General features: G+C 36.0%; 1 long non-coding RNA gene across 1 annotated transcript in view; it reads right to left on the bottom strand.

The window, feature by feature from the left end:
* Window positions 1–15,909, bottom strand: part of LOC144306807 (uncharacterized) — an 83,756-nt gene extending 67,847 nt beyond the window's left edge. Inside the window, exon 1 of the long non-coding RNA XR_013373903.1 lies at window positions 15,692–15,909. This is a non-coding gene — a long non-coding RNA (uncharacterized LOC144306807). The remainder of the gene's footprint in view (window positions 1–15,691) is intronic.
* Window positions 15,910–16,163: the final 254 nt, after the last annotated feature.

Genomic DNA, 16,163 nt, shown 5'->3' on the forward strand with positions numbered 1-16,163 from the left:
TAATAATTTATACATTACAGGATTGTCAAGAAGTTGAAGCTAGCTAATGCATATAAAGAATTTAATTAGCACAGGATTTAGAATCCAGAATTTTTCAATGAATGATCATTGTCACCTTTCCAGAGGTTATGGGCTTTCAAAATAGAATAATACAAAGTAAGTCCCTTGCCCTGCACATGCGATCTACATAACTTCTCCCCTTAAACTTCAACTCAGAATTATTATTGTGACATTTTAATGGATACTCTAGTTTTCTGTAGTAGACCGTCTTAATCTTGATAAAGGAGGACCAGATTAATATAGAAAGTCCAACCTTTTAGGGAAGAGGGAAAAAACCTTTATAAGAAGTAGAGAAAAAAATTTTGGAGAAAAGTGCTATAGAAGAAGTCACTAAGTATTGGTTGCTTACCATGTATTCATTCATTCATTCATTTACAATAAACTTATTTATTTGCTACACTATACTGGATACTTAAACCACTGTAAATTTTTTAAATATACACTTTTTCTTTTCTAAATAGGTTGTACTAGGGATGCCTGAGTTGCTCAGTGGTTGAGTTACTGCCTTCGGCTCAGGTTGTGATCGTGGGGTCCTAGGAGGGAGTCCCTCCCTGCAGGGAGCCTGCTTCTCCCTCTGCCTGTGTCTCTGCCTCTCTCTCTCTGTGTCTCAAATAAATAAATAAATAAATAAATAAATAAATAAATAAATAAAATCTTTAAAAATGAAATAATATAAATAAAATAAAATAAAATAAAATAAAATAAAATAAAATAAAAAAACAGGGTGTACTACATGGCTTCAGGGTCAAGGGAAGAATAAGTGCTGGTCCTAGTGGAGGGGCTGGGAAAGGATGGACTGGTATGCCCTAAAGTAAAAGGTAGCTCAGAAAGGGGTGCCTGGGTGGCTCAGTGGGTTGAACATCTGACTCCTGATGTTGGCTCCAGTCTTGATCTCAGGGTCATGAGTTCAAGCCCCACATTGGGCTCCCATGGGGCTTACTCAAGAAAGGGGAGTGGGGAAGGGTAGCTTCCCTTCTATTCTATCCCTGAGAATAGAATCAGGCCCAAGGCACAGATATCTGGGGTTCTCTGAGGGCCAAGCAGAGGAGTCCTGGGATGAAGAACACCTGGATGCCCCAAGTACTGGCAGTCCCTTGTGCCAGCCTCATCCTAAGAGGCTAGCAAACCCCAGTCTACACCCATACCTCTCTCCCTGTCACCTGCCCACTCAGACAGAGTCACAGTGCAGTGCCACCTCAACCCAGAGGGCCAGCCAGGTGAAATACAAGTCTTCAGAGTGTCACATAGAAAGTAATTAGAGAAGCTTTCAATAATAAATATTCTTAGTTGATAAATTTATAGAATGCAGTATTTATTCAGAAAATGGAGATCCCTAACTAAGGAGGAAAAAAGATTCATTGAAGCCATGAGACAGGAGCTACTTTGGAAGATGAGCAGAGTGTGAATATTCATGGATATGGGGATGAAGGAAACATTCATACAGAGACATAATATGGTACCTAAGGTCTAAAATTGCATATGCAAGTGTTTTACTATTACACCTAATTTAATTTAATTTGCATTTGAGTAACTCAGCAAATTGGTAAAGACAAAGGCTGGCTTATAAAGTGTACATATGCTCCCTAAAAATGCCAAATTTCATCCCCAAAGCCTATATAATTAATTTTATTCTCCCTATTCTTATTTTAAGCTTTAAGGAGCTAAACTTATATCCAAGGCAATGCATCCATATTTCTAAGTTTCATTATTTTCAACATTTTTAATAAAAGAGTATATAAAGTATTTATATTAACTAGTCATGTAAATGAGAGCATGTCCTCCTTCACCCATACCATTTATGAGAGGTTGTATTATGCTACAGTGATAGTGATAAAATTCTAGATTTTCAATAGTTTAACCCAACAGAATTTATCTTCCTGGGTCTGAGCAACAATCCAAAGTTGTTCTCCTTTTCTTAGTATTCTGTCTGCTTTGATCTGTAGATGACTGTATATCAACACATGATTCCGCAAATACCATAGCAGGGAAAAAGAGATCACAGAAAATATTATAGCAGTTAATTGCTTCTAACCACCACATATGTCACTTCCATTTATATTTCCCTGAACAAAGCCAGTCACATGGTTGATTTCAAAGGAAGAGGAAATAAGATGTTCTTTGTATGCCAGGGAGGGGAGAAAAATCGTTATTTTGAATGAAGAAAGTTTAATGAACAACACAATCGTGTAGTAATGAAAGTCTGTCTGCAGGGAAAACTATCATTTGCCAACATTTCCTATGCCTCTCTAAAAATGTTTGAATACATGTAATTAATTACAGAGTTTACTTTTATGATTATGTTTTATTTTAAATGAACTTTATCATTCCATAGGTATTGTTCTGCAACTTGCTTCTTTGATCCGTTTAATGGATTTTTAAGGTAGATATTGATCTACCCTATTCTTTTCAACTTTTTTCTTCCTACCAACTCTGAAATATGGAAATGCCAAACTGTATGTAACTTGATAAATATCTACTTTGCTTCCAGTTATTTTTTTTTATTTTTTAAGATTTTATTTATTTATTCATGATAGAGAGAGAGAGAGAGAGAGAGAGGTAGAGACACAGGCAGAGGGAGAAGCAGGCTCCATGCCGGGAGCCGGACAGGGGACTCCATCCGGGACGCCAGGACCACACCCCGGGCCAAAGGCAGGCGCTGAACTGCTGAGCCACCCAGGGACCCCCATCCAGTTATTTTTTTAAAGATTTATTTATTTGAGAGTGAGAGAGAGAGCATGAGCAAGCAAGGAGAGGGTCAGAGAGAGAGAGTGAGAGAAAATCTCAAGCAGACACCCTGCTGAGCATGGAGCCCAATGATGCAGGGCTGGATCTAACGACCCTGAGATCATGACCTGAGCCAAAATCAAGAGTCGGATGTTCAACCAACTGAGCCAACCAAGTGCCCCCCAGGTTTTTTATTTATATACATTTTGATGCTACCCTAAGTAGTAGTATTTGGTAGTTGGTAGAATGTAGAACTTCACTGAATATTTATATTAAACTTGTAAGTCAGAAACTTGCTAAACTGTTAGTTCAAATATTTTAACTATGAATTATTTGGGGTTATCTAAATTCACAACTGTGTTGTCTTCCAATACAACAATTTTACTTATAACCCCTGTACCATTGTCTCCTTGTGTTCTTGCACTGACAAGGACTTCCAGACCATAAAGAATGAAAATTGTGATAGTGATATACTTTCTCATACCAAATCTCAGAAAAGAATATTCACGATTTCACCATTAAGTAGAATATTTTCTGTAGATTTCTTAAGATCCTTTTTACCAAATTAAGGAAAACTTTTTCCAACCCTAGTTTGCTAAATGTTTTATGCTGAACACATGTTGAATTTAATCAACTGTTTTTTTTCTGTATCTTTTAGGTGATCATATGGTTTTCCTATATTTGATGAATATATTGATAATATTCAAACAACCTTGCATTTCTGAACTAAAATTAACTTTGTGGGGCATCTGTGTGGCTCAGCAATTGAGTGTCTGCCTTCAGATCAGGTTGTGATCCCAGGGTCCTAGGACTGAGTCCTACATCAGGCATCCCGCATCAGGCTCCCTGCAGGGAATGTACATATGTCTCTGTCTCTCTGTGTGTATCTCTCATGAATGAATAAATAAATAAAATATTTAAAAAAATAAAAATTAAAAAATTAAATTAACTTTATAATGATATATTATCCTTTTATTTATAAATTTGAGTTGCTATTTTGTTGTTGTTGTTTTAGACTTTCTGCATCTACGTTCAGGAATAAGAATGACAGTTTAGCTGTAAGAGGCCTAGACAGGGTTTCCTTTTAATTTATTATACATGAGGAATATAGAACTTGTGTGTGTATGTGTGTGTGTTTTAGAGAAGGAGAGAGAGATGATGGGGGGGAGCAGGGTAGGCAGTGGGAGAGACAATCTTAAGCAGGCTCCACATCCAGCATGGAACCTGATGATGGGCTCTATGCAGGACTCAATCTCACAAATCTGAGATCATGACCTGAGCTGAAATCAAGAGTCTGATGCTTAATGTCTGGACTGAACCACCCAGGTGCCCCTACTCTAGAACTTCTAAATCTGTACCTTAATGTGTTTAGTCAAACTATTTGTTTTTTGAGTAGTTTTTTTCTCTTTCCTGGATTCCAATTATTCTCATTTCAAACATGTGCCCCACATGTCTCTCCTGTTTTTATTAGGATTTTCTATCCTTTTTTTTCAGAGTTTCAGTTTGAACTTTCTTCCCCCCAGGCAGAGCTTCTATACGGATAGTAAGTTTTTATTCTTAGCTATTGTAGTTTTAAATTTTTATTGTTTCCTTTTGATTTAATATTTCTTAGAACTTACAGTTTTCTGCTAACATTCTCTGTCTTATGTATGAATCTTAATAATTATAAATCTGTGGTGAACATTCCAATAACTTAAACTCCCATGTACCAACTTCTACTGTCAACATTTTCTCTTGCTTTTGTGAATTTTTGATTTCCTGGTATTGTAAAGTCATCAATTCTAACCACAATGATCATAGGTTAAATGTAATTTATTCAAAATTTCAACAGGATTTTTTGTTACATTGACAATTATATTCGGAAATTAATGAAAGAAAATAAAGTATTTAGGAATTAAAAAAGGAAAGAACAAAGCAGGAGGACTTAATAAGATAAGGAGATTTATTCTAAAGTTATAATTAGGACAGTTTGATGTTGCAAGTACATAGAGCAAGTACAATGGACTAGTGAAATAGATTAAAGAATCTAGCTTTGGGGCACCTGGGTGGCTCAGTCAGATAAGTGTCTGACTTAATTTTGGCTCAGGTCATGATCTCAGGGTCATGATCAAGCCCCACGTAGGTTCTGCACTGAGCCTACTTTGGATTTTCTCTGTCCATCTATCCTTCTCTCCCACCCCCAGGGTCTCAGCCTCTTTCTCAAAACAAGAGAAAAAAATCTAGCCACAAACCTATACATACATGGTCACTTGATTTCAAGAAAAAGGTGACCATGCAGAGCAGAGCATAGGCAATGTATTGTCTTTTTTTTTTTTTTTGAAGATTTATTTATTTTAGAGAGAGATAGCAAGGGAGAGGGGCAGAGGGAGAGGAAGAAGAGAATCTCAAGCTGACTTCTGCCAATTGCAGGCCTGATCTCATGACCCTGAGATCAGATCTGAGCCTAAACCAAGAGTCAGATGTTTAACCAACTGTACCACCCAGGCACCTCTGAATTGCCTTTTTAAAAAAAATTTTAAATTTTTTATTTAAATTCATTTTGCCAACATATAGTATAACACCCAGTGCTCATCCCATCAAGTTCCCTCCTTAGCGCCTGTCACCTAGTTTCCCCATCTCCCACACACCTCCCCTTGTGTAATCCTTTGTTTGTTTCCCAGTTAGTAGTCTTTCATAGTTTGTCTTCCTCTCTAATTTTTCCCACTCAGTTTCCCTCCTTTCCCTTTTAGTCCCTTTAACTATTTCTTATATTCCACATGAGTGAAACTGTATGATGATTGTCCTTCTCCAATAGACTTATTTCACTCAGCATAATAATACCCTCCAGTTCTATCCATGTCGATGTAAATGGCAGGTATTCACTGGATTGCCTTTTTAATACATGGTTCTAGATTAACTGGATATCAATATGAGAAAAATGTCTTGACCATTATCTCACTATACAAACAAAAATCAATTTCAAATAGATTACAGGTCTAAATGTGAAAAGTTAAAGAAGGGGATGGGGGCTTAAAAGGGAATTTAGGAGGAAATTTCATGATGCTGGTGTATACTAAAACAAACAGAACCCAAAATCAATAAGCCTAAACATTTTTTAAATTAATCAAATTACTATAAAATAATATGGCTGTTTATCAAAAGAAACTGTTAACAAAAGTATAAAGGCAAGCCACAGGGTAGAGGAAGAAATTTTCAATACCTGTATCTAAAAAGGACCAACATGAGAATACATAAAGAAAACCTACAGATCAATAAGAGAGTGTCAGGAAACTAAATAGAAAAATGGGCAAAAAACTATCACTTTACCAAGGAGGATATGCAAATTGTTGATAAGTATAGAAAATTTGTGTTTAACTTCATTGTTTAATAAAAAATTACAAATTAAACTAAATAACTTCTCCACAACCACTATAATACCAAAACAAAGGTAACAGTCTTAGTGATAATATAGATTTATAAGTGCACTTAAGTTGTATCCTTATAATTGTTTCATTTTTATGTATGTACATTACATTTCAATTAAAAAGTTAATTAAAAACAATTGCCCACTCATATAAAACTCTTAGCAAACTAGCGATGTGGGGGTGGGAGGAAACTCCTTTAACCCAATTAGGGATACCTAATGATAAAAATAATAAGCACCATGTTTAATGATAAAATATAGAAAAATTGTCCTCTTAGATCTAAGTCACTACATCTATTTGACATTTTATTAGAAGTCATAGCTAGTTGAAAAAGTCTTTAAAAAGCAAAAAGGAAGAACAGAAGGAAAAAATAGAACAATAGAAAACACAAAAAGGTCTATAGACAAAATATTGGCATTAATTCAAACACTTAGAAAGTTTACTAGGCAGAATGTAAATTTTTGTTTTCTAATATATAAAAAAAGTCTTCAGGTAAAGGATCTAAACCCTAAAAACTATAGAACACTTCTGAAAGAAATTGAGGAAGACACAGAGATGGAAAAATATTCCATGCTCATGGATTGGCAGAATTAATATTGTGAAAATGTCAATGTTACCCAGGGCAATTTACACATTCAATGCAATCCCTATCAAAATACCATGGACTTTCTTCAGAGAGTTAGAACAAATTATTTTAAGATTTGTGTGGAATCAGAAAACACCCCGAATAGCCAGGGGAATTTTAAAAAAGAAAACCATAGCTGGGGGCGTCACAATGCCAGATTTCAGGTTGTACTACAAAGCTGTGGTCATCAAGACAGTGTGGTACTGGCACAAAAATAGACACGTAGATCAATGGAACAGAACAGAGAATCCAGAAGTGGACCCTCAACTTTATGGTCAACTTATATTCGATAAAGGAGGAAAGACTATCCACTGGAAGAAAGACAGTCTCTTCAATAAATGGTGCTGGGAAAATTGGACATCCACATGCAGAAGAATGAAACTAGACCACTCTCTTGCACCATACACATACACAGTTTATCTTGCAGATAAACTCAAAATGGATGAAAGATGTAAATGTGAGACAAGATTCCATCAAAATCCTAGAGAACACAGGCAACACCCTTTTTGAACTTGGCCACAATAACTTCTTGCAAGATACATCCACGAAGGCAAAAGAAACAAAAGCACAAATGAACTATTGGGACTTCATCAAGACAAGAAGCTTTTGCATAGCAAAGGATACAGTCAACAAAACTAAAAGACAACCTACAGAATGGGAGAAGATATTTGCAAATGACGTATCAGATAAAGGGCTAGTTTCCAAGATCTATAAAGAACTTATTAAACTCAACACCAAAGAAACAAACAATCCAATCCTGAAATGGGCAAAAGACATGAACAGAAATCTCACAGAGGAAGACATAGACATGGCCAACACGCACATGAGAAAATGCTCTGCATCACTTGCCATCAGGGAAATACAAATCAAAACCACAATGAGATACCACCTCACACCAGTGAGAATGGGGCAAATTAACAAGGCAGGAAACCACAAATGTTGGAGAGGATGCGGAGAAAAGGGAACCCTCTTACGCTGTTGGTAACTGGTGAACTGGTGCAGCCACTCTGGAAAACTGTGTGGAGGTTCCTCAGAGAGTTAAAAATAGACCTGCCCTACGACCCAGCAATTGCACTGTGGGAATTTACCCCAAAGATGCAGATGCAATGAGATGCCGGGACACCTGCATCCCGATGTTTCTAGCAGCAATGTCCACAATAGCCAAACTGTGAAAGGAGCCTCGGTGTCCATCGAAAGATGAATGGATAAAGATGTGGTCTATGTATACAATGGAATATTACTCAGCCATTAGAAGTGACAAATACCCACCATTTGCTTCAACGTGGATGGAAATAGAGGGTATTACACTGAGTGAAATAAGTCAATCGGAGAAGGACAAACATTATATGGTCTCATTCATTTGGGGAATATAAATAATAGTGAAAGGGAATAGAAGGGAAGGGAGAAGAAATGGGCAGGAAATATCAGAAAGGGAGACAGAACATAAAGACTCCTAACTCTGGGAAACGAACTAGGGGTGGTGGAAGGGGAGGAGGGCGGGGGTGGGGGTGAATGGGTGACGGGCACTGAGGGGGGCACTTGACGGGATGAGCACTGGGTGTTATTCTGTATGTTGGCAAATTGAACACCAATACAAAATAAATTTATTATTATAAAAAAAATTAAGAAGTCTTCAAATAAATTTTTAAAATTAAGTATGCAATATTTTTTAATTATACAATTATACAAGCAAAATATTCAAATGGTCAAAGAGCCAAGAATATGTTCTCAATCTCACTATATGCAAGGGAATTAAATTAAAACCTCAAGAAAGTACACAGAATCAATTAGAATGAGTGCGGTTAAAAAGGATTGACAAAGTACATGGGAATGACAGTTTCTAGCAGCTCTATAAGTAATAGTCAAAAAGTGGACACAATCCAAATATCAAACAGATGGTAGAAAGAATGGATACATGAATTGTGGCATACCTACTAAGCAATTGGTATACAAAGAAGATTCTAGTAGTAAAGAGGCTTTAACTCTTATCAGTTACTTTTTTATTGCTTGTTTATTAGTGGTTAACAGGTATGAGAGCATCTGTTATGTTTTCCATTAAACAATTTTGTATTTAAGCCTTCAAATACCTTTTTAGTAAACCTTACCAAAATATGCAAATAAAATATATATTTAGAGCTTCCAAAACAGCAAGCAAAATACAAACTAAACAAAAATTGGGGTTTTAAATTAAAACTTCATAATTCCAACAGGAAACGGGGGGGGGGAAGGAGGAAGGAAATTTTACCTTTTGAAGGTAGATCCTGAAAAACATCATGGTCATATTTTTCTTTTTAACTCAGTACATAATGCTTTATTTATTAACATGGAAATATATCCATGGAATACTATTCTGTGAGAAAAGCACATAACCAAACTCCTAATATTTTTAAAAAACAAGGTACTAGTTTTATAGTCAAAAAATCAACTATAAAGATATCATCATTAAAAATACAGATCAACACCTATGGTTTCCAGAACCTTTCTGTCCAACCCTTACTTCAGTCCATACAAAGCAAAGAACGGGATCAGATACTACAGTCCAATTTGCTAGCACTGGTTACAGACTACACGCTCCTCCTCAGAGTCCTGCAATTTTTTGGATTTTCCATTTTTTCTTCCTTTTTGGCCTTATGACAATTTTTGCTTCTCTTGCTTTTTGCTGGATTTCTGTGTCTAAACCCTAGCACTTGTAGATGTTTGATACTCCCTGGACCTCACTACATTAGGCAGATTCCAGATCCCCTCTGTCTGAGTTTATGCTGCACTTAGCCTAGTATGACAGGCTTTCACAGCTCTCATTCCCACCCCCTTGCCACTACCAGCCCCCTTAAAGTCACTTAGCAGACACTGAATATTTCCTATTGTCCTCTTTCAGAAACACAATACAATAATAAACCGTGCAGTGTATTTATGATTTCCAATCTTTTTTCACTGATAGACACCACATACAGGTGTAGTTACATAAGAAAAAGAAATCTAGGGAAAATGTTGATAAGAAAGAATTGAATTTGAACTCTGTTTCTTTTGTGATCTGAGCTAATATTACCTTGGTAGAAATACAGCATTATCTGGTGGAGGTCTTCGGGGGTTCTGATTACAGTTCCACACAAATCACAATGCAATCCATCACATCCACTCACAGTCTGCTTCAGGTTTATTCTCTCAATTTCCCTTGAAGGTGCTGTTGCATACTTTTATTTTTATTCCAGCCATTATGGAAAAGGAGCGTTGTATGGTGCAGGCAATCACATTTACTAGAAAATGCCCTTGGCTTGCTTGTTTATTATATACACGGAGGTGAGGGAAGGAAAAAAAAAAACTCACTTGTTATTTCCCTCAACCTTGAAAAGAAAAAGAAAATTAATCTATAGAAACTTCTTTCAGTAGATTTCCCAGTACAAAATTCAGTGTCACATGTTTGGCTACTAAGAGGAAGGAGTCTGACCAGGAATGAGCATGTGGATCGCATCCTTAGTAGAGTCAGATTGAGTTAAGATCTCAGGATCTGTGTCTAGCCCAAATTTCAAATATGCTTATTATGGCTTGCTCAAATCCCATGTGCTGCGGGGTATGATAATTCCTGAAAAAGCAGTTCTTCTGGCAGATTAAGAGAACAGTTTGCTTTTGCCTCAGGCCATTAACATTTTAATAAAACGGTCGTCAACTGTGATAACAATTCATCTTTCGGGGACTTTATCTATTATTAACCTTATTAAATAACAAGTTTATTATTGCTGACATGTAGATTTTCCAGCCTTCATCAAGCATGCTTCTCACTCCAGCTCTCTTTCACTCTCTCTCTTTAAAAATTTAGTTCAATTAAGCTGAATTTCTGTGCCAAGTGCATATTTACAAGTTTGTTGGTTTGTTTTCCTTTGGAGCGATTTGAAAATTATTCTCATTTCCAATAATAGTTGATTAAGCTAAACACATTTTATGCGCTTTGTTGAGGACCACAATCTGCTAAGCAGGAATAATTTACTACTTTGATTTTGGTGAGAGATACAGTTGTCAGTCTTAAGAAAATATTATTTTAGGAAAGAGTGGGCGATCAAAAGATACAAGTTAAATTTTATTGTCAGGTAGCAATAAGGTGTTATAATATGCAATTATGTTCCCTACCAACAGCATCATGTCCAATATATTTTATTGAAATAATCATAAATACCCTATTTAATCTATAATTGACAAAGGAAAATAAACCCAGTACTAATGTTCTAAAATGCACAAAGAACAGAAGCACAGGAATATGGTGGTCCAGGATGTGTTTGGAGAAAATGATCCACTATAATAATAGTCAAGGAATAGGCAGAGAGGGAACAGAGTGTAGAATTTAAAAAAAGATGTTTGGAATCAATTTTATAGTATAAAACATCATAAGTGTTTTAAAGAAAAAAGTCAGGAACGATGCTCTGATAAATTTATGTCAAACAGGGAAAAACCTCATTAGATCAGGATCTTAAACAACTCTGCAGCAATGTACAGAGCAGTTTTGGTTTAAGTCTGGGAGGCAGGTAAATTCTATTGACAGCAGTTGCAAGAGGCTACCCAAAAGATGGTGAGGACGTTGGTAGAGAAGGTGGCAAGGAGACACATGTGATGTACAATAGTCATTTCCGAAGAATGTTCAATACAACTTGATGAAGGAAGGATGAGTGATGTTTATGAGAAAAACAAATAAATCTGAGATTTCTAGTTTGAACAGCCAATGGATTATGTCCTCAGCCAGCAATTGTGACAGAAAAGTACAAAGATAAATGTCATAGTGAAAAGATACTGAGTTCTACTGGCATATGTATAGTTTTGAAGTCTATAGATGACATCAAGGTGTAGCAACAAGAGTTTCCAGTGAGCTAGAAATACAAAACTAAGCTGCCCTGTACATTCACATTTCTAGACTAAGCAAACCTCACCTTTTGGATTAAAAAATAGAGGTACTGGAGTTTATAGAGGACAAAACATTTTTCCAACTCCTACTTGCTTTGCATTTGTTCTTTCTAAAAGTATCTCTGATATACCTCTTTCTCTCCATTCCCATATTCTCTGACTTGTTCAGAACTTTGTCTTGCATGGTCTATTATAACGATCACTCATATGGTTATCCTGCCTTTAGTTTTGTCCCTCACAGATATGTTTGCTACACAGCTATCAGAATCATTTTTATGTATATTACAACAATGATTTCAATCACTGGCATTATGGAACATAATACCCCCTTTACATGAGATTGATTTTTGTAGTGTATTTGTACTGTCCTGAAGTAAAATTGACAGATATTTTAATTCATCAATGCATTTAATTTCAAAACAAATCAGTAAAAATAATAAAGATGAAACAGCAGTAAGTTATAGTAAAATAATGTTTATTTCTTTTTCTAAGATTTTATTTATTTCCTTGAGAGAGAGAGAGAGAGAGAGAGAGCACAAGCAGGGGGAGGGGGAGAGGGAAAGGGAGCAGCAGACTCTGGGCTGAGCAGGGAGACCAATGTGGGGCTCAATCCCAGGACGCTGGGATCATGCATGACCTGAGCTGAAGGCAGATGCTTAACCAACGAGCCACCCAGGCACTGCAAAATAATGGATATTTCAATACGAAAATGTCCAGGCACCAATCAATATCAGGCACCAACTGGAAGACATAATGAAGTAAACTACTGCTTCTATTTAGAGTCTCCGTGGATAGACAGATGGGGGTCCAGTGTAGTTATGTGGGCTGCTGAAACTCTGCCATTGATGATATAATTTCCTTAATACATATAAGACTTATGGTAAAGTTGCCAATGCATGAAGTCTTTTATTTGCATTGTAGTTGTATTCCTGGGAAATGTGATGTACTGTTATAGCAAACAGTATGGCACAGAAGTATAAAATAGATTTAAGGTTCAGGTTCCAAGCATTATAATTCAGCTATAATTTAAATGAACGTCCAACGTGACATTTCAAAGTTGTGTGAAAGAAAGAGAAAATTCTTCATCCTGTAGGAAAGTCCCACATATTGCAGGGAATACAATCTCCTACTAGATACCAGCAGTGCGGCCTAGGTGATATAAAAGTCTAAAAATTGCTCTCCAAATTGTTGGATGGCTACCATGGAAAAGACACTTTATACCTTTCAAAGGTTCTACATACTATAGGACTAGATTAATAAGAAATGAAATTTGGAGAAATAATGGTGGGAAAATTTCCAAATTTGGTGAAAGTTACAACTTTCCAATTCAAGAATCTCAGCAAATCTAAACAGGTTAATTTCAAAGACACCCATGCCTAGAAACATCACAATAAAACTGTTAAATATCAAAGATTAAGTGTGGAAAAGAGCTTGAGAAAATATGATACATTACATACAGGGAAAAATGATTAATATAATTGTAGGTTTATTTTTTTTTAAGATTTTATTTATTTATTCATGAGAGACACACAGAGAGAGGCAGAGACACAAGCAGAGGGAAAAGCAGACCCCCTGCGGGGAGCCCCATGCAGGACACCAGGATCATGCGCTGAGCCAAAGACAGATGCTCAACCATTGAGCCACCCAGGCATCCCAATATAATTGTAGATTTATCATCAGAAGACAGTGAACCATGTCTTTAAAGGACTATACATAAAAAGAGTCAGAGCATTACTCTATACCCATATAAGGTATCCTTTAGAAACAAAATCAAAAGAAAGACATTTTCAAAGTAAAACTAAGGGAACTTGTCACCAGCTGTCCTGCTTTATAAAGACCGATGAAAAGAATTTTCATAGACGAAGGAAAAGGACAATCTAGGACAATCTAGGATTTTCAGAATTTAAGAAAGAAGATCAAAACCAGTAAATATCTGGGCAAATATAAAAGAGTAACTTCAACTCTTTAATTTTAAAAATTCTCTATATGCATTTAAAACAAGATTATACCATTATCTAGTTGACTTGCCAATATATATGGAGTTAATTAGTATAAAAATTTTAACACAAACAGAGTGGGTATGGGGCCTTTCTGTTAGGTTTCTATACATATGTGATGTGGTACAATTTTAATTTTAAGTAGACTATGAAAGATTAGACATATATATCATATGGCCTAGATCAATCAATAGAAACTAATACAAAGAAATAGAACCCCAAAAGTCAACAGGTAAATTAAAATATTTAAAAATATTCAACTAGTCCAAAAGAGAGAAGGAAAATGTGAAGTGAAAGGAAGAAAAAAAAACCCAACATATTAAAATAGTACATTGACTAGAAGCAAGTAATTGCTACCTATCAGGAAAATTTCAAAAAATCAAAAGTAGAATTACTATATGATCCAGTGAATCCACCTCTGGACATATACCAAAAAAATTGAAAGTGGGGATTCCAATAGATATGTGTACACTCATGTTCACAGCAGTGTTATTTACAATAGCCAAAAAAGTGGAAGCAACCCAAGTGTCCATAGATGGACGCATGGATAAGCAAAATGTGGTATACACACACACATTTGTCATCTTATTGTCGTATTATTGACTTTAAAAGTAAGGAAATTCTGATATATGTCACAACATGGATGAATTCAGAGGACACAATACTAAGTGAAATAAGCCAATTGTAAAAAGATAAATATGGTATAATTCGACCTATATGAAGTACTTGGTATAATCAAATTCATAGAGACAGTAAGTAGAAGGGTAGTGGCCAGGGTCAGAGGGTAGGGGGAACCAGCAGTTGCTGCTCAATGGGTTTTGCAAGATAGATTTCTGGAGACTGGTTGCACAACAATGTGAATGTACTCACTACTGAACTGCACGCTTAAAAATGGTTAAGATTATAAGTTTTATATTATGTGTATTTTGCCACAATTTCAAAAAAATCTCTTCCAATTTATAATGAGGATACAAACAACTCAGTAAAAAATGGTGAAATTATTTGAACGGAGACTTCACAAATGAAGACACACAAGTGGCCAAAGAATATCTGCAACATCAATGGTCATCAGAAAAATGCAAATTCAAGCCATACAAAATATCACCACATCCCATTATAATGGCTAAAATTAAAATTACTTACCACACCAAGTATTGGAGAGGATATAGAAATCCTGTGAAAATGTAATATAACTTAGAAAACTATTTTTCTTAAAAAGTTAAAAATACATCTGCTACTCCTCTACAAAATATATGTTTGAGCACACAAACACAATTGGAACTTATATACTGTGTTGTTAAAAGCAATAAATATTTAGATTGAAAATAAATATGCATCTTTATGTATTCATACATATTTTATTTCTTTCTTAGCACTTAAAATGCTGTTTTAGGTGAAATAATTACACCATTTTGCACTCATATTAAGCTTTTACATGGTAATTTATTGTATAAAATTAGAGTCGCAAAAAATTAATACCATTTATTGAAGCCCTACTATATGCCAGATCTCTTACATATGTTGTAACCTTTAATTTCTGCATTATACTATATTTGGCTAAAATTAATTGAGCACTTGCTATTTACTAAACACTTTAAACAGGAAATTTGATGTGGACGTTTCCATTATCCTCATTTTATTTCCCTTATATATAAGACCCCATTATACTCTTAAAAGCTCACAGTCCAAAATAAAGCTATGCTCAGAAGCCTTTAGACCAGGGGTTCTCACCTAGGGACAATTTTGTTACCCAGGGGACATTCAGAAACCTCTGGAGACATTGTCTGGTCATCACAATTGGTGGAATACTACTGGCATCTAGTGGGTAGAGGCCAGGAATGCTGCTGAGCATCCTACCTATATCACACAAGACTGTCTCCTACAGCAGAGAATTAACCATATCAAAATGTCAATCATGCCACCAAGTTTGAGAAATCCTACACTGGACCCATTATCCAAAACCTTTCTCTCCATTGGGACTATAACCTACTCACGTTTTTTTCTGTCCAGGTCCCATCCTCCTTCGCATGATTATATGGATATGGCACAAAGGAGAAAGAGAAAGGACACCTTCCCTATTTCAAGAGGTTGCTCTCATGCAACTCCCCCTCGAATTTTCCTGCTTTAGTCCTATCTCGCATAAATGGTGTGGTGTATTTGGCACTTCTCCTTTGATGGCTAAATACCCACTTCTACGAATCTCCATTCTCTGTGTGACTATTGGGATTTGGCTATGCAGCAAGGAGAGACTGACTCTTTTAGCATCTTACTATGCCCCTACTTATTTGTCATGCCCCAGTCTTTGTGATTGAACAATCAGCCTTTTGCAAGTGGCCTCCACCACATCTTCCCTTTGTGCACTATTAAGAAAAGTGATAAGGGGCACTTGGGTGGCTCAGTGGTTGAGTGTCTACCTTCAGCTCAGGTCATGATCCTGAGGTCCTGGAATCTACTCCCACATCAGGC

This window comes from Canis aureus, chromosome 37 (genome assembly GCF_053574225.1).
Source record: "Canis aureus isolate CA01 chromosome 37, VMU_Caureus_v.1.0, whole genome shotgun sequence".
In the NCBI taxonomy this organism is placed as follows: Eukaryota; Metazoa; Chordata; class Mammalia; order Carnivora; family Canidae; genus Canis; species Canis aureus.